This window comes from Haliotis rubra, unplaced genomic scaffold, assembly GCF_003918875.1.
Source record: "Haliotis rubra isolate DU_JTF1 unplaced genomic scaffold, ASM391887v1 Scf25, whole genome shotgun sequence".
In the NCBI taxonomy this organism is placed as follows: Eukaryota; Metazoa; Mollusca; class Gastropoda; order Lepetellida; family Haliotidae; genus Haliotis; species Haliotis rubra.
In genome coordinates, this window is record NW_025766558.1 from 3,068,204 (window position 1) to 3,089,019 (window position 20,816).

General features: G+C 39.2%; 1 protein-coding gene across 3 annotated transcripts in view; it reads left to right on the forward strand.

Annotated features, from left to right (window-relative positions):
* Window positions 1-2,085: 2,085 nt before the first annotated feature.
* Window positions 2,086-20,816, forward strand: part of LOC124279440 (estrogen receptor-like) — a 175,262-nt gene continuing 156,531 nt past the window's right edge. The window contains exon 1 of one of the 3 annotated variants that reach the window (XM_046715269.1): window positions 2,086-2,226. The gene's annotated coding sequence lies outside the window, so the exon portion shown is untranslated. Of the gene's footprint in view, window positions 2,227-2,420; window positions 2,528-20,816 lie in introns of those variants that run through there. The other 2 variants (XM_046715267.1, XM_046715271.1) reach the window with 2 other exon arrangements.

Consider the following 20,816-nt stretch of genomic DNA (forward strand, 5'->3'; position numbering starts at 1 on the left):
ATTTGTAGTGATCAAAGTTTATATGCAGCTTCTATATCAGTTAATATATGATGTGTTTCCCACGTAAGATCGATTTCCAGGTACTGTCGTCTAACAGGTGCCCCTTTGTTTTGCCCGACCGAGACGTTTGTTATTATGACGTCACAGTACGTTATAAATATGACGTCATGACGTATCGCTGAAATTGAGAGCTTCTGAAACAGTAACGTAGCTTTTCCACGTCGACAGTGGATCATTCATTAAAAAGCAAACACACGAGTCTTTCAATGTACATCTATGATTCCTGTAGATTGGGCAGCGATGAATTTATTTTGGAAAAGCTTTTGCGGCGTGAAGTTTCGTGTGTTGGATTAGCGCCATAAAATCTCAGGGTACAGTTGTTCTCCATTTATAATACAGTGAGTGTATTTCGATACTGTCGTGGCAGAATTAAATGAGTTCATTTCTGAGAGGCATTGGCAACTGTTCTAAGCAGGCTGTCGACTGAATTGTGAAACATTGATATCAATATTCAAAGAAAGTGTATCGATGAAAGTTCTCAAGCATTTTTGTTTTATTGATATACGCATAAAAATGCATTGTAAAAGTGTGAGCGATTGAGTTACTTTGAGCATTTAAAATGTGTAACACAGTCCATTAGTAAACAATATAAGTGGACGCACATATATAGAGAATAAAGTGTTAGGCTCTACAGTGCAAGGCACCATTACTGCGTCATACCCTTCACTCTAAAGGTCGATGCGTATGATGTCTGTCACTGGATTGTCTGGTCCAGATTCGATTTTCAGACACCCACACATGTAGCTGGAATGGGTTCACCTCCATTATGACTACTCCCAGTTTGACAACCCGTCCAATACACAACCAGTTCCATTCAAATGGTTTTAACTTATTAGCTCTCTCCCCTCCATCAGGTAGACTGTTCCATCACGATAATATATATATAAACAATGTTGCTACTTTCGATTACCAGCGAATTCTCTGACGTATGTTTACGTGCATATTTTTATTATTCTCTTAATTTTCAGTGAGGTATTTTTGTGATTTGAATTTTTTTAATAAGATTATAAGATTTAATCACAGTAGAGAATTTCTCAAAGGCATGGTAGATATTTCATCTGTTCCTTCAGAATTGGCTGTGGCATTGTTAGCGTTGTCATATTCCGTGCAAACAATAATTTAATCAGCTAATAAAGTTATATTTATAAATGTATGTAAAATCATTGTCAGCGGGGGCCCTGTTAGCCCCCTGACAATTATTTTACATACATATATCTCTTTCTATCCGTCTTGAAAATGTGTTAGCCGACCTGAAATCTAGGACATAAGTGATAATAGTTTAACATGTTTTCTAATATGAAGGTAAAGGTATGCAGTGTTCAGTAGTACATACATTAAAAATCCCGAAAACAGTGACACAGCACGAATTCCCCTTACATATGTTTCATCTTCTGGGAGAAATTACAGTACACACATACCAGTTATAATATCTCTACCAGGTAACATATATATCTGGCGGCGTTACATCAGTGAAATCACGTTTTGATCCACACATCCAAGACAGCGCAACACTCGTGCACTGGGACAACCCAGAATATAAATAGCTCAGACACTTTTTACGGCCGAGTTTGGATGAAGCAAACGCCCCTCCGCAGAAGCTGCGTGTCAGATCTGTGATCGCGGCTCAGTAATGTATCGCAACTCATTCTCCCGTCTGCTGTTCAAGGCCACATTTGTCAAATAAAACAATGCCTCGTGTAAACAATTTCATTACTGAGCATAATATATTGAGAAACTGTCATTCATGAATATTCATGCATGGGTGGGTACGACCTTGGTGTTTCATAAGATGACTGACATGTCGGGTTTTAACATGAATTTTCGCAGTCATGCATGCTCAAGCCAACGGGTTGATAGCAATCAGTACAATCGAAAAGTAGTTCTCAAAGCAAAGCAGTGATGCGGTTGTCAGTCTACGCGAATATAGTCTCGATGAAAATACTCTCTCCGAAAGCATAAGGACAACTGATTTGAGCATAGATCGATTCTAGTACTGTTGCAATCTGATATTGGGCGTAACGCGCCGCTAATGAGATGGCTGGCTGGTCATTAGCTGACCGCGAGGTGAACCCGTCACCTTAGGTGTTCTACTGACCTCCCGATAAACACATGACCTACATATTTCCATCGGTCGTGGTACTTACGTGCAAATCGACTTTCGACTTTGTAAGTATATCTCGATTCTTTTAACTGTGATGCACGCTTTTAACTTACGTTGTGCATTTGGTTAATGGGTGTTTATTGACGTGTCACAACTGCATATCGACTGGGCAGCGGCCATCTCTCGCCTAAAGCGCGGTGGTTGACCCTCTGCTAAGTAGGTAGCCGAGAAGGTCACGCTGACACGGCGACTGTATGACCCGAAATAACTTTATGTGATCCTGTGGCAGGGACGAAATCTTTCTCGACAGTCCAACAAAACAGCATCACTTTCCAGAGTTTACAAACACACGGCCATGAGAACGAGGTAAATTATTTTTTTCGCTGAGGCTATCTATTGATCATATGTTGTGGCAGTGTGCAGAACTGGCTTCGAGGTTGTTACGTCGCTAGCAGGCAGCGAGCAGGCGAGCCTTGCTGTTACTCAACCCTCCATGTTCTAACCGGGCCTTGCGATTCGGGTCAAGTAAGGTCGAAGGAGACAGGCCAGGCCATCTCAGGACCCCCTTAAGCTCTTGTAGGGGTTATAACACTATTATGCAATGGAGTGACATTTATTTTTGTCAACTTTTTCCTAGTGTTGTTGTTGATACGAGCAGTTAATCTGCATGCTTCGACACCGTCGAAGCGGCTGCCAACATAGCTCCCGAAGACAGGACTGTTTCGTTTGTTGACATTTTCAACCTTCTTCAACATTAGGTAACTTGTGATTTTTCTGCAATTTTACTTGGTTTCTTAATTGTTTCATGTTTTAAGTGTTCCTCCCATGACTATTAGGCGATGAAGATAGATTTAATTTTATGCAAATGAATACTAAACAAATAGGGTGCATTATGTTGACTTGTCCTTGTCATGGAATTAACTACTTACAAGAGTTGTGATCATACCTTTATTTGACAGGTAAAATTCAGCTGTGTCTAATACGTTCCGCATGACATTGTTTTGATGGGATTTTCTCATTTACATATACAGCTGAATTGTACACTGATGTTAAATAAAATCAGTGACTTTAAATTCCTAAGTCAGCATTCATCAAATCACTAATATGGCATGAAAGGTGTAATTAGTGATTTTTTAGTCTAAAAATTAACCACCATTGTAGCCAGGGTTCAGAATTTATTGTATTTCAGTGCCGATGACACGGTTCAAATACTAGTAACTCCCCAATCCCCAAAGGGCACGTTCCACGACAATGCCTATTGACAATGTTTGTTTTATAAAACATCAGATAAATGTGACAAATACGCTGAAAACAATGAACATGTGAACTAGGTGAATGCATTGGATGATTAACAAATTAGAACTGAGAATTGTGTGTTTTCAATGTATAGAAAATGGATTATGCAGACTTTAAAAATTGAAACTGCTAACTATCTAGCCTTGGTTATACGACATTCACTGAGTTCAATAACTGATTCTTTGCTTGTTGGCACACTTTGATTAAAAGGGCACATAAATATATTAATGAGTGCCATCTGTTATATACTTGTGAAAGGGAGTAAGATACATGTAAGATACAGGTTCATACACATCATCTGAACTCGTGTCCGAGTTGGTTGTGAGTCTGTTCTGTATAGTATAGACAAACTTTATAGATATCAACTTCTTTATTTTGTGAGTGTTACGTTTGATACAGATTCTTGTACCATTGTCAAGCAGGAAGCCTGTTCTTTGTACAAGGACTGAGTGAAGTTGGACATATCACTGTACCCACCCACCCACTGTGCTTGTGTAGACCTCAAACGATGAACCAGTGCCAGCCCAGTGTAACCCTGTTCCCACCCACTGTGCTTGTGAAGACCTCAAAGGATGAACCCATGCCAGCCCAATGTAACTGTGTACCCGCCCACCCACTGTACTTGTGAAGACCTCAAAGGATGAACAAGGGCCAGCCCAATGTAAGGCCACATAAAAAATGTTGTGGTTCCGATTACACCTCTTTAAAATTTAGGGTAGATAGGTAGGAAGGAACTGTTTTTTACATTTTTTTAGAAGTAAAGTATGAACTAGTAACACATTTATTAATGTGTAATTGTTTATTCAATCAAGTTTGTGGCCATCATGTTGACTTTCTCTATCAGAATGACCAATGTCTGTTGGTGCTGGGAAAAAAACAATGGTATCTGAAAGCTTATTTTATTCATACCTCGTAAAAAGAAACTAGGGTCGGCACCAGAATTCAAGGGTCGGTCGGGTAATCGGAATCACAACATATTTTTTTTAGGCCTAACTGTGTACCCACCAACCCACTATGCTTGTGAAGACCTGAAAGGATGAACAAGTGCCAGCCCAACGTAACCCTGTTCCCACCCACCCACTGTGCTTGTGAAGATTTCAAATGATTAACCAGTGCCAGCCCAGTGTAACCCTGTTCCCACCCACCCACTGTGCTTGTGTAGACCTCAAAGGATGAACCTATCTCAGCCCAGTGTAACCCTGCTCCCACCCACCGTGCTTGTGTAGACCTCAAAAGATGAACCCATGTCTGCCCAATGTAACCCTGTTCCCACCCACCTACCTACCCACCCACTGTGCTTGTGAAGACTTCAAATGATGAACCAGTGCCAGCCTATTGTAGCCCTGTAACCACCCACTGTGCTTGTGTAGACCTCAAAGGATGAACCTATCTCAGCCCAATGTAACCCTGTTCCCTACCACTGTGCTTGTGTAGACCTCAAAAGATGAACCAAAGTCTGCCCAATCAGGGGTGGAAATAACCCATTGCCCGATGCCCGAGTCCAGTGTTTTTTTCTGTTGGGCAAGCAAATTGTATACCACACTGTACCGGTGTCCAGTTGACTTTCCAATATTAATTATGTTGTTTATTTAAAAAATCAACAAGAAAACGGCTGGTATGGTTGAAAAATTATCAGGGCAAGTTATTTTACATGTGCCACTGTACCGGAGTACACTAGCAATTTTAAAGTTATTTCCACCCCTGCCAATGTAACCCCGTTCCCACCCACCATCTATGCTTGTGTAGACCTCAAAAGATGAACCCATGTCTGCCCAATGTAACTCTGTTCGCATCCACCCACCTACCTCCCTACTGTGCTTGTGAAGACTTCAAAGGATGAACCTTTGCCAGCTTTATGTAACCCTGTAACCACCCACTGTGCTTGTGAAGACCTCAAAGGATGAACCCATGTAATCCAATTACACTTTTTAAAGTTTTATCCTACGTCATCTTGTTTTATATTTGTTTTGTTGTTATTGTATGCACCTCGAAGGATGGGTGCTATACTCTAACCTACTTACTGCGGTTGCATGCATCAGTTCACTCAAGCCAGAGGATTCTTAAGTTTGGAGTCACTCAACTGTGTTTGGTAATTTCGTATAATTATAGCTTGTGTTCTGCCTATCTGTATAATTATAACTTTTCACTTGTCAATGTTTTGTCATGGGTCTAATTATTAGGGCTGGCTAAAACGACTGATAATTGGACATATTGTTGATGGAATCATTATTTATGATTATCGATATGAAAATTGTGTCAGAGATAATATTGTACATGAACTATTGTCATGAAAAAAATGAACTCATACAATACACAAGGTTAGATCTTTATACATGGGCTGCTTCTAAATCATGTTCAGGATGGTGAGTAATCCTAGTCTAAGTATGTCACAACTCACAAGTGATGTGAAATATGTTGATTTGTTTTCAGTTTTTTTTTTAAAGCATTTTTGCTCAAAGTTATTTTCTGATATTTATTATCAATTAGATTGATATTCCGTTGACGAATATCGATCTAAGGTAATGTTACCACCATTCAGCATCTAGCTTTTCATCCTCACTTCGCGGGCGGTGGGGTAGCCTAATGGTTAAAGCGTTGGCTCGTCACGCCGAAGACCCGGGTTCGAATCCCTACATGGGTACAATGTGTGAAGCCCATTTCTGGTGTCCCCCGCCGTGATGTTGCTGGAATATTGCTAAAAGCGGTGTAAAACCAAACTCAGTCAGTCAGTCAGTCCTCACTTCGCTTTCGTGTGTGCTAGAGCCAACATTAAAGGGCCACTGATCCAGAGCAATTTCCGTGGACTGGTTGTTGCTTTTGTTATTGTTTTTCTCCAGTGAGTACCCGGATGATATCCCAGAATTCATGACTGGTTCGTTACCTCTGCTGCGCCATCCTCATGCGCAATTGATAGTATAGTATGGACTGATCAACAAAGATGAAATCGTTTTTAATCGATAATCTTATGTTGATGTTGTTGTAAAATTATGTAGCCTTTGATGAATAATTTGGTTTCTTATAAAAACATATTCACTTTGATAAAAATGCTGATTTTGATGTAAAATATTGATTTCATAGTAATGTTGACTTTATAAAAATGTTAATGTAAATGTATGTAGAATTTGATTTAAGAAATAGTTTGACCTTGAATTTGGTGAGAAGCCTGATACAATAGCATTGTTTTGAAAGTAAGGCTAACTAAGTACTGAGTTCCTGTGGGGAAAAATCCTTGTGGGCAAAGTTCCGTACACCCTAAGTACATGGGGAGTCTTGGGGAGAGTAGTGAGCTTGGATTCACTACTAGTCAATCTGAATGTTGTATTAAATGGCATTATTTTGTTAACATCTTCAGAAGTACTGTTATTCCATTATGATTATGTTCTGTCAATGTTTCATCAAAGACATGTTTCATTGGAATTGATAAGTTTTCATAATCCGTCTGTGTTGCTTTTTTCAATTTCTGTTTGTACGACCATATTACATGACATAAGTGTTACTTCATTTATACTAAGGTTACACTAAAGTACTGGAAATGCTAGAAAAATGCTTTTTAGCCTTAATATCTTTATAAAGGTGATACATGTACTATGTTGTCAATATATCAACTCGTCTATTGTCTACCTAATTTTTATTTCAACCGATTTAACATTCCCATTCATTTAAAGGGCAGTTTACAGGAGAGAATTTGGTACCAAAACAGCAACTTAAGATTTTTTCAGAGTTCAACAACAGAAATCTGAAATAGTCTTTACATTTATGCTAATAATACAGGTGGTGTAAAAATATGAATTAACGTTTTTCCTAAACAAATAAATGTTGAATGTTTGTGTTACTTTACTTAATTATCGTTTCTTTATTGAAGAAATATTAATATAAATGTGAAGTCTTAATAAATAAGTTTCCCGTCATGCATACACATCTTTATCACAGCGTCCACTGTGGCCAACGATTTGCAGTCGATTGTTGTAAAGGTTTATAGGTTTTTTCTGCTTTAAAAAGACAGAGAACTTGTAGAGCTGTTGGCATGTCTTACCAACAAGTTTACAATATTGTAAACAAATCAGACAAGAGAGGGACCGTCTCAAATGCAAAACCGGGACGTAAAACCATCCTTGACAACTTTGACAAGGGAGTGCTTAGACGGGTTGTCTACAAACTTTACGAGAAGAAAAATATATATATTCTAAAGAAGTTACACCAGTGACTTCGTTAAATCTTTGGCCAATGTTCACAACTAGATTAAACTGACCGAATTATATCCATATTTTTTCAATGAAATATACTGTTGACATGCAAAACATTTATTAAAACGTTGCACATTTCTACAATCAATCGATAAGATAACACAAGTGATAGGTTTCTTTCCAATGTACAGTAATTCGTATGTTTATTTCAAAACAAATACACATACACAAATGATCCCTTACATAACCGATATGTATACTATACGTACACATATTCAACATTTTGCAGAAAACATCTATTGAGATGACCCCTCCCCCGAGCGTGTGCTCAGGTGTCAATTTCACCTGTCGATACCGTGCATGCTGATGACGTAACACAGGCAGTTAATGTTTGTATCAAATAACGTCGCACTACCCCTTATTTTTCTAAGTTTTTGGTATTTTCATCAGTAAAATCACATTTTAGAGCATGTCTCAAAATTTATTCCCTCGGTCTACATTAGGTAGATGTTTCTTGAAGTGGGGGACTGAATGAGCAAACGTGACAGTCCGTGATTGCCGTGGATGCCGTTCCAGATTTTTAATCTGTTAAAAAAATGTAGTCCATCCCGTTTTGTCCCCGTTTCACTACGTTTCGGCAAACGGGGCTGCTGTGGCCGCCGGTAACATAGTGTAACCCTAGCATTAGGTCAGTTTGACAGCGGTAACAGTTTGAGGAGTTCAGTTAAAGATTTTACGTTTTATCTCACTTGTTGTTCCCTGCCTCAACGCGAAATGAGGGACTATGTATTCAGCGGCGTCCGTCCGTACGTTCGTCCGATTCTTGTTAATGCAATATCTGATGAACTGTTGTACCCAATGTCTTCAAATTTGGTGACAGCCTACATTGGGAGATTATGCAGACACCAGTCGATTGGGTGACCTTGACCTTATTTTCAAGGTCACCATGACACTTTGCATGCTTTTAACTCTTGTTAACGCGATATTTCATGGACTGTTGTACCCAATGTCTTCAACTTCAGTGACAGCCTACATTGGGGGATTTCACAGACACCAGCTTATTTAGGTGACCTTGACCTTATTTTCAAGGTCACCACAACACTTTGAACACTTTTCAAACTCTTCTTAACATGGCATCTCATGGACTGTTGTACCCAATGTCTTCAAATTTGGTGACAGCATACATATGCAGACACCAGTTGATTTTTATCTTCAAGGTCACCACGATACTTTAACCGCTTTTTAAAGGCGATATCTCATAAAACATTGCACCCAATGTTTTCAAGTATGTTGACAGCCTACATTGGGTGATTATGCAGGCACCAGTCATTTCAGGCATCTTGTATGTGACCCAAAAATAAAGTAGTAAATATAGATATTCCATTCTTTAGCGGCAGGGGGCATTGCCATGTCAATGGCAAACACTTGTTCAAATTGTCTTTTCCTTTTCTGTATCAATGCTTATGTAATACACATTGTTCTGAAGTAAATAGAGCGATTAGTAATTTCTTCTACATGTAGTTTGTAACAGAATTGTGGATTGTACAGTCTGCTTGTTTGAAAACAATTCGACCTGTTGTAGGAGGTTGTGATGCATATCTATCACGTTTCACGCATAAAATACCGCACATCAGTACGTAATAGTCGCTTATATGTCATATCTGCGCTTTATGCATGCACAAGGTGCTACGTACATTAATATCCCTATCATTGGACACCATTGTACCTTCCGATACTTTTTCAACTCCATTGGGACCATACAGCCTCGCTGCGTGTTAGGTCCTCAGAGAACTAATGGATCACATTGTCAGTCTCATGATATGGGTATCCATTTTACAGCTGGGTTGACTGGGACATTGTGGACGGAGGTACCTTGTTCATGGTTACCACTCAAATGTTCCACCCTGGGTGTCAAACCTGGGGTTTTGGTGTGACCCCCGTGTGTCAAACCCGGGTCTTTGGTGTGCAAGACAGATGCCGTATCCACTCCACGATTGCGTTGAAGATGTTACTGGGATAATATTAGTCACAAAATAACAAGTACCACTGTAAAGATGCAATGATAAAGGTGCCTTTACACGGTACGGTCTGTAGTAAAGAACTTGCAGCATGCGATCAGGCGTGACAAATAGGGCATGTAAGCTACTTTTAAAATCGTTACGACAAGGTGTTACACGTTTCGATATTGAACTGATTCAGGTCGCTGCTACATGTTCAGCAAATGTTTCTTTAGTCATTTGAAAATTCTCTACCCACTGGTCATCATCAAAGGTGCCTTGCACAATATCTGTTCTTGAACGGGACTTCATTCTTGTCCTTTGTTAGACCTAGGACAAGTCCTGTAGTAAAGGAATACTGCAGATCTCCTCTGCGTTTTATAATCAACAGCTTACTCATTTTGTGTCTGAAGAAAAAAATGACCAAACTTCTTCAAAACCAGATGTCTGGGTGGTATGCAAATCAGATATACTCCTATCAGTTAAATATCCATTTGAACCGAAAGTAAATTTACTTTTACTCCTGTAAGTTTATTTACTCCACAAGTAAATATACTTACTGGAGTACATGTGTGCATGTAAAAGAGGCTGAAGTCAATGTACGTCTTTAAAATTTGTCTTATAATCCTGATTAGTTTATTATCATATTTGTATACATTTTGAAACTTAATAAAATGCAAACGATCTGCTTATACTTAGTGAATTTATAACATGATTGTAATATCTAGACATTTTATAGATTGCCAGCGTGTATCATATTTCACACACACGCCCTGAGTGCGAACTAGTGTATGTTGTCTGTTTCATTACACTTCACGGCAAAAAAAAAAGATTCTGTTGAATGCCATAACAAATAAATATAAACAAAATGCAAATATTAAAATTGAAAGAGACTAAAGTTATAGCAACAGTATCAGGCTATTACCTTGTTCGGGGAATGTATCCATCAATATCCACATAAAGGAATGAGATGCCAATTCATCTGCAGCTGACAATGTATCCTGTTCCAAGTCATGTGTCATCTAAAAGTCTAATATGTGAAAAAGTGATCTATCGTTTCAGGTTTTGCACATTGGTGTATAGTCCCATTGGTCACCCAAGATAGCACACCTGGCAACTAACTGCATGATGTCCGCCATTCTTTAAAAAAGTAATTTAGTTAGCCAATAATGAGCAATCAATCAATGTATTGGCGGTTAATCCTTTTAAGGAAGGACGTTGTTTTTACAAAGAGACTTTACGACAGGGTGTATTCAGTATAGATTAGTAAATCTACATACATAAACACTACCTTTTGACAAATCCGCTGTGCAGGATAAAAGCAATTAATCAATCAGCGTGTTATCCGTTAATCCTTTGATCAATGTTTGTTTTGTAACTCAGCTGATAATTCCTCTTACTGCACTTCCATGCGCATATTACATAACATGTAATACATTTGCCACATTAGACCTCAATTTATAATGATGAGTATACTCCAGACACAAAAAATGCCAAACGGGAACCTTTGTCGGGTAATCTGAGTGGTGTTATCACTAATTATACCTGTAATAAATTCCTTAACAGACCATCAAGTGAATGATGACAAATAACATGTGTAGGTTTACAACCAAACAAGGGTTACAGCAAGAGAGTAGTAATCACTGTATTGCATGCAAGTTTGATTGCCTGAAAATACAACAACTTATGGGCAGTCACTGTTTTGAGGAAATGAACGGAACTTCATTGTTACATGAGAAATATATATATAAGCATTTGCTGTGTACTTAGTTAAAAACTGTATATACCTATGTACCTAAGTAAAATTTCAGATTTATTTTGCAATGGCAAAGTGGGGTTGTTTAGTTTATGGATTCAAATATATCAAATGTGTGTTTTTGATATCATAGCATAGGTAATATACATCATATTTTTACATGATTAAATATTGAGGTAAAAAACACAGAAATAGGATCAAGTTGGATCAGTCACTATACCATCCAAACATTTGAAAATCTGAAAAAGCCCACACTGCTGGGATACTTTATTACAATCAGACAAGAACTACCAGGGATATTTTCAAATAATGGCATCTGATGGGCATCCGCCCTTCCTAATGTCCCACTGATTAGGTTGAAGAAATTCTGCCAGGGTGGACAGGGGCCCAGTCCCCGTGTCCGTCACGTTCAAGGGAGCAGAGGCTGACCAGATTGCAGCTAGGTTTCGTAATTAGACTGTTGGCGGGAAACAATAATCGCTCTGGATCAGTGGCCCTTTAAGCTTTCTATTGTGTAATAACTCTGGCACTTATGTTATCAAATCACACTGGTTAACTGAGATTTAGTTAATATTTACTGTCAATGTTTTTCAATCCTAGAAATCATGAGTGTGGGAAGTGAAATCCCAATTCGTAAATCTTGCAGGAAGTTTCTAATTAAAGAAGACCCTCAAGCTGCCTGTTTGAGATGTAGACAGGACCGCTGCACAGAGGAGGATTGTTCCAGTTCATGCTTCTTCCTCTTATTACCTAATAAGAGCGGTGGGGTAGCCTAGTGGTTAAAGCATTCGCTCGTTACGCCGAAGTCCCGGGTTCGATTCCCCCCATGGGTACAATTTGTGAAACCAATTTCTGGTCCCCCCCGCCATGATATTGCTGGAATATTGCTAAAAGCAGCATAAAACTAAACTCACTCACTCACTATTACCTAATATGGCTGAAGCTGTCTCTTTGCCAGCTTCTATCATCCCAGTACATCAATCGGGCACATCCTTCAAGTCTACTCCTGCATCTATACCTGTCTGTACCACATCAAATTCACGTCTATCTGTCTTATCGGCTGATAAGGAACATCTTTAACAATAACAGTCGAAGAAGACTTCCCTGTACAAGACACCTCATTGGGATCTGCACTACGAGAGGCAGCATCTGTCCCACTGGGCCTCCAGTCTGTCTCCTACAGGCTGTCAGAAAAGAGGACATTCAGCTTTACCACGGCAAAATTCACTGCCATCATACCTGCCGTCCTCTCAACCACACAGGTAACAAAGCGACTCACAGTAGGAAGAAACAGAGTGTCCTCAAATACTAGAATACTCGGGATCCCTGTCTCCAGTACATAGATTTCCAACATGCCTACTCGGTGTACAGTATCTTTTGACATATACGCATACTGACAGCAGATCACACCAGACTCTCAGATCCTTACTGTCAACAGAGGACCACCACCTATTCCAGGTGTATCTGTTACTATTGCCTATAGTGCATTGGCTATTAACCAGAGTCAAGCGCTGATTATTGACTTTGGCCATCTAACACTAATTCTTCTAAGCTTTATGTGAGCGACTTTGTGGGATCAAATCATGACAGGTCACAGTTACAACAGAACAAAATCTTCTTGGCTTCCTCATAATCAGAGATTATGCAGAAGAAGATATAGATATCAGTTGGACAAGATTCCAACACCACCTTTGGAGTCGAACTAGTCAAACTTGAAGCATCTGTTGGTGGATGTTTGTCAAAGATAACCTAACACCACTACAAAACATGACCTGCTGAGGAAGATTGTGACAACATCATATCAGAACTGGTTCAGTACTCACAGATATTAGCATTTCCTTACCTTCTTAATATTTGATGCAGAATCTTCTTTGGCAGCTACAGAGATGAAATGGTGAAGGACATTCTCTGGCTGACATGATCAATGGACAGATGGAAGCCAGACATGTCCAGCAGACATACTTTTCTCGCTGAAGGAAACAGTGAGTGGTTACTACATCTGGAAATATTCTAGTGGACAACATCCTGATGAGGTACCTGACGTCAAGACCACTTTGCAACTTGTCTGGTCAACCATCTTTCGATCTATTAAAGTCCAGTACCAGATCTGAAGGCATTTCAAGTGGACATTCCATCTGTGGATTGGTGTGGCCAGTTCACCTACACATTCATACCATGGTGTTCTCCAGACAAAGTATTGAGACAGATAGAACACATCATTCTGATTGCTGAACTGGGGCCAAGCAAAGATTCCCAAGATTACGAACCCATCTTCCAATAAGATGATTTGATTATATCAACCCAAGATGGATGTCTTCTACAGCAGTCTTCTCATCCACCATCCTACTGCGTAGAAACTGATGCACAAGAATCAACAAGTAGGCTTCTCTAAGTGAGTATCATCATCTGTTGGTAAATCATGGAGACCATCATTGTCCCACCTTTGGTACAATAGGTTCATCCGGCTGGGACAATGGCTACACCTAGGAGTTGAGCATCATTGTCCCACCTTTGGTACAATAGGTTCATCCGGCTGGGACAATGGCTACACCTAGGAGTTGAGGAGTGACCATTCCCATGCTAGAACATTTTCTACTGCACCTACATCAAGATAAAAGGCTCTGCCATAATACCATTCACAGGAATACATCAGCCTTACATTCTGTTCTTCATCTGGATGTATTATCTGTCAGTGATCATCCTACACTCGGCGTGGTGGGGTAGCCTTGTGGTTGAAGCATTTGCTCGTCACACCAGACCCAAGTTTGATTCTCCACATGGGTACAATGTGTGGTGTCCCATGCTGTGATATTTCTCGGAATATTGCTTAAAGCGGTGTTAAGCCATACTCACTCACTCATCCTACTGTCAACAGACTTATGATAGCCTTTCTTATTGGAAGATGTCTGAGCCCAAAGAAATGGAATCTCTCAGTGGGTCAGTGTTTTTTCTGGTCATCTCTGTTATCATTAACAGAATCTCTTCAACCACTTGTCATTAAAGTTCCAAGAAAGAAAGCCACAGCGACTAGACTCCCTGAATTCCATCAGCTGTCAACACTAACCCATGCCAGTTGGAGCACAGTAGTCAGATCACAACCAGTATTTGTTGCCAAGAATCAGTCCACATCTCCTGGACCATTGGGTCATAGACATTACGCAAGTACTATTAGCAATTTTAGTGGACTATCCAGATTGTTTACTTTGTCCAGTAAGTGCTTTAAATTCTATCTCAAAGCTACAGAAAGTTTTCAGAAGACTTAGACTATTTGACATCTTAACCAGAAGTATGATAGTCTGGCAATGACATCACTGTGACTATAAGTTGAGAATGTTTTTATATATACTACCCATCAAAAGTTTAGACTCACTTAAAGCATTCACTATATGTTATGTATATATATGTGGTTACATCGTGGGCGGCGGGGTAGCCTAGTGGTTAAAGTGTTGGCTCGTCACGCCGAAGACCCGGGTTCAAATCCCCACATGGGTACAATGTGTGAAGCCCATTTTCTGGTGTCCCCCGCCGTGATATTGCTGGAATATTGCTAAAAGCGGCGTAAAACCAAACGCAGTCAGTCAGTCAGTCAGTGGTTACATCGAAGATGAATTTCCCCCCTAACTTGGGAGAACCAACGGCAAACTTTATGCAGATGAACTGCATGAGGATCATGCATCAAATTGCTGAAAGCATGTGCACATATCGTGCATGTGAACAGCTTCGTTTTGGTGAAAAGTTTTGTTAAGAATTTGTCAATTTTCACTGAGTTTCATCATTTATTGAACTCATCACAATAATCTTTTCAATGTTACGAATTTGTTTTACAATACATCAGTTCATGTGTAAACAGTACCCTTAAACAGTATGGAATATTTTGCAAAATCTAGTTTAGAACAGTTGACTGAAGTAAATGACTACATTTATACTAGTGTGTCTAAACTTTTGATGGGTAGTATATTTACAACATTCAAGTATCAAACAGTATGGTTCTTTTAAGGAAGGAACTTCATATTGGTGTTTTCTGCTCACATAATTTAAAGGATTCTTAAAAGAAATTACTATCAATTCTTTCCTCCTTGTATATTCTGATTCAAGATTTTTGTCAAACGCATTAAAACACAGGATTTATGTCATTGATAATATAGAGATAGCATTCTTAAAATCATTAACAATGTAACTATTGGTTTGATGCTCATGGGTTCGAATCTCAGGTTTGTCATCACTGTACTTCTGCTCACTGGTTCTACCGAAGTGGTATATGTCTGAGAACAGCATCACTTATAGCTTTCCTCTCACATAAGATGTCACGTGATATAGCTGGAATACAGATAAAGTAGTGTTGCATCCAGCTCAGGCACTATGAAAAAACTGTTAGAGAGATTGTAGCAATTACATATGTAAGAGATGATTCAGAATCTATAGATTATTCACTGAAAAGAAATATTTGGATTTGAATATTGCAATACACGATACATGTACCCAGTCACGTAACTCATAGAAATCATAAACACCTTTGCCGCCGACATGGATGTCTGTACACATTTGTCATGGCAGCCATATTGAAAGATCTATTCATGGCCAGTACTTAGTCATTTTACTCCAGGTTTTTTACAATTTACCATTACTTACTATGTATAAAATTCATTGTTCTCGTCACGATATGGCTGAAATATTGCTGATGTGACGATAAATTTCAACTCACTCACTAGTCATTTTACTCAGAATGTAATAATATTTGATGCAGAGGTACAGATAAGCTGCGTATCTGCGTAAATTACGCAAATATTTATGTGAAAACTCAATTCCTATTAAGTCTATTGCGTGCAAGTATGCTTGAATTTTTGTAAATACTCAATAAATGTGATCTTACACGCGTACACACAAAAATGTCAAATCTTAGTTTGCGTACCGGTGGATAGATACTATAACTGAGGTAAACTGAGAGGTTCTATTTCAGGATATGAACATGACAACTTGCAGTTTTTCTTATCGCTTCTCATATTACAGATCAAATATAAATAAAAAACACTCAAATTTAAACTTTATTATATTTTTAAATTATTGGAAAATGGCAAAATACCCATTTGAGTTTGAGTGAGGTGAGTACAATTTATTTGGTTACTCAAAGGAAAATTAGGATACCCAATTGAGATGAACACAAGCGAGTACGTAACTCAATGACCCAAAAAGTTATCTGCAGCTCTGATTTGATGTGATGTTTGTAAATTAGTCCTCGATTTGACCTTTACACTTCAGCCTCTTTAAAAGCAGAAACTTATGGCCATACCTGTTCTTTTCCAAATATCATGAAGTTGGGTACATGTGTGGTTAACGGTGGACTGCAGCATATGTTTCATTTGTTTGCAATGCCTTGTTTAACCATGCTTTACTTTATAAATGCATATTTGCCTCTGAGACTCTTCTCTGAACGTACCGTACTGAGGCAGCTGAACTTTGGCCTTATGATGCCATTATTTGGTTTCAGTTTGTTACATTTTAGTGCAGCTATTAATACTTGACCAGGGGCGGTGGGGTAGCCTAGTGGTTAAAGCGTTGGCTCGTCACGCCGAGGACCCGGGTTCGATTCCCCACATGGGCACAATGTGTGAAGCCCATTTCTGGTGTCCCCCGCCGTGATATTGCTGGAATATTGCTAAAAGCGGCGTAAAACTCAACTCAGTCAGTCAGTAATACTTGACCAGAAAATATTTGAATATTAATGATGACAGAAGCTTTTGTTGTGTGACTACACATCCAGGTGAGCTTCAGCACATTATTTTTCATTTATGAAACGAGCCTAACATGTTTGGTTGGCCAATGACACTCTTTGTGAAAAAATTCATCCTAGAGATGAATCACTTTCAAAGTTTGGGAAATACATTTAGCTTCTCTTTGTCTGTAGGCAAATCAAATGTCGTGCTGTGCCGTCGTTGTTGAAAAGAGAAATTTTAATCTCCCAAACTCTTTTATCAACAACTTTATATTAAATCTTTCAATGTTCAGAATCTGGAGGTTGATAACCAGGGAGTCAGTTGCCTTCCCGAGACATATTTGTTCCGGTTTCTTGTTCTCACTCCTTGCCTCGATTGACAGGTTGTATGAACTTTGTAAGATGCTCCTCTTTGTTGATGTTCCCTTTAGTATTGTGAAATGTTTCATACAGTTTACACAACACATCTTTGTGCATACTTCAGTAACCTACTACCCCCAGGTGATGGTGTGGTACCTACCCCCAGTGTAGGTGATGGTGTGGTACCTACCCCCAGTGTAGGTGATGGTGTGGTACCTACCTCCAGTGTAGGTGATGGTGTGGTACCTACCCCCAGTATAGGTGATGGTGTGGTACCTACCCCCAGTGTAGGTGATGGTGTGGTACCTACCCCCAGTGTAGGTGATGGTGTGGTACCTACTCCCAGTGTAGGTGATGGTGTGGTACCTACCCCAGTGTAGGTGATGGTGTGGTACCTACTCCCAGTGTAGGTGATGGTGTGGTACCTACCCCCAGTGTAGGTGATGGTGTGGTACCTACCCCCAGTGTAGGTGATGGTGTGGTGCCTACCCCTAGTGTATGCGTGAATATGATGTTGTGGTACCTACCTGCAGTGAATGCGTGAATGTGATGGTACCAACCCCCAGTGTATGCGTGAATGTGATGTTGTGGTACCTACCTGCAGTGAATGCGTGAATGTGATGGTACCTACCCCCAGTGTATGCGTGAATATGATGTTGTGGTACCTACCTGCAGTGAATGCGTGAATGTGATGGTACCTACCCCCAGTGTATGCGTGAATGTGATGTGGTACCTACCTGCAGTGAATGCGTGAATGTGATGTTGTGGTACCTACCTGCAGTGAATGCGTGAATGTGATGTTGTGGTACCTACCTGCAGTGAATGCGTGAATGTGATATTGTGGTACCTACCTGCAGTGAATGCGTGAATGTGATGGTACCTACCTGCAGTGAATGTGATGTTATGGTACCTACCTGCAGTGAATGCGTGAATGTGATGGTACCTACCTCCAGTGTATGTGTGAATGTGATGGTGTAGTACCTTCTGAATAAATTATCTAAACAATTCAACAGGATATTTCTTTTATTACGTATTGCAATAAAAGCAGTGCATCTAGAATTTGGCTGGTGCAACTAGGTTTTTATCTTAGGTTTCACCGGTTGTTGTTTATATTTTAGGTTGCACATTGTGCAAGTAGGTTAACATCTCTTAAATCGAGCCCAGCATTATCCCAACAATGTTATGTAAGTAATTTATGATATTGTGTAAATAATGTATTATGCCTGGCTAAATAGCTTGTCGCAACAGTGATGCAGTGGGAATATTTAATGAGGTACTTTCAACACAACTGGCCTAAATATGCTGGTTTACAATGTTGTTGTTATGGCATAAACTGATATTAATGTTGTCAGCATGTTTAACCGTCACAATATTACCAAGAGTTTTTAAACATAGTTCAGGTTAAACTAATTGGGAAATATACTCATGGAAACAAATAAGGGAACATGAAACTACAAGTGTTCCTTTATTGTTTTCCTGGTTTCTTCACAAGGTATGCATTGCACTGTGGGTGAATTCTGGAAATAAATTAAGGAACACTTGTACGTTCATATGTTCCCTTATGTTTCCATGAGTATATATCTTCTAGGTTTCAAACTAGATATTCGTCTCTGTTAATTTGATACCTTTGAAGTTAATTTTAGCCTGACTGCTTAAACATGAGGTATCAAATGCATTGGCAGTGTGATTAAAAATATTAGTTTGAATCTAGGTTTGAATCCTGGTAGGAACAACTGATGGTGTACTGAAGCTCAAAAAGATGTGAAGGTTTACTGCTTACCGAAACCCACAAGCAAGGTATTGTATACCTTGAAATTGTCATGAGGGAAGTAGGATTCAAACTCGTCATTATAGTTTTCTGGCGTGCAGCCTTAGGCCTAAAAAAAAATGTTGTAGTTCTGATTACCCGACCGACCCTTGAATTCTGGTGCCGACCCAATCTGTTTTAGGCAGTATGAATAAAATAAGCTTTCAGATACCATTGTTTTTTCCTGTCACCAACAGACATCGGTCACTCTGATAGAGAAAGTCGACATGATGGCTGCAAGCTTGGTTGAATAAACAATTACACATTGATAAATGTGTTATTAGCTGGTACTTTACTTCTAAAAAAAATGCAAAAGAAAAATAATTTCTACCTACCTACACTAAATTTCAAAGAGGTGTAATCGTAACCACAACATTTTTTTAATTTGGCCTTCCTGATGGCTGATGTGGTACATATGCTCCCTGTTTTTAAAGGGAGAACCGGCCTTGACAGTGGTAGAGACCTCACAAACTGGACAAAATGGCCAAATGGCTGAACATCAAGATTGTTTCAGTCAGATTAGCATCCAGGGGTCATAATGTTCCGTAAGTGTTCTGAAAACATAAAACCGATAAGGCTTTGTACATAAAGGTGTCACTCATTATATATTCCAATAGGACAATTGTTAGGTGCAGGTTTCAGTGGAAAACCAATTTGCTTTCATGTTTTTGAATACTGCTGTTTAAGTGTGTTCAGGTGATTATTTGACGAGATAAGAAAAAATGGGTCACTTTGCCCAGACACCTCTGACGTGTGTAATTACAGTTAACTTTTATGTGCACCTATTTCAGGCCTACCAAAGAAAACTTTCCCACTGTGCAGAAAAACGCAGAAAAGTCCACATTAATCGTGGAAATAGCAACATAAACATATTACCTCGCTACTGAAACAGTCAAAACGGCAATGAAAGACTATGAAACTGCAACATTTTAATCTCAGCAAACTTTGACCTCTACTGCGTATGCGCATTACGATCCGCGCTTCTTTCAAATTTCTGAGCAAACGTGAATCGCCTCGTGTAGAAATTCGTTAACAACTCAATATCTATCAACAAAACTTGACAGATATATCAGACAGATCCTGAAAGTGGGGCCTTTTGCTACTTGCAGAATTTTGATATTTTTCTTTTTCTTGATTTCCATGGAAACGATTTGGACTTAGTCTCAAAGCCAAAAGGGAACGGTGGACATCGTTTCTGGAGCACTGCTCAAAAACCTTGAGACACATCCAAACTGGGTACATGTATTTACCAAGGGCTGAAGTGGTGTCTTTTGCTATTTGGGATTTTTAAGACAATGATTTTGTTTACTGTTTTTATGTCAACAAGTTTGACTTTTACTCTGTTCATAGTGTTGTGTTTGTCAGGACCATATTTTCGAAAGAGTACCAGGTATTCTTTCATGAAACAGTGCACTTTGATATTGGTGTGTACTTGACATAGAAGTACAAAATTACGAATCTCAATTCCATGTTATTGTTTTGATAACTTAGTAACTACTCTTGTATACAAATGGACAGATTAGACACAAATTCTCTGATCAAGTT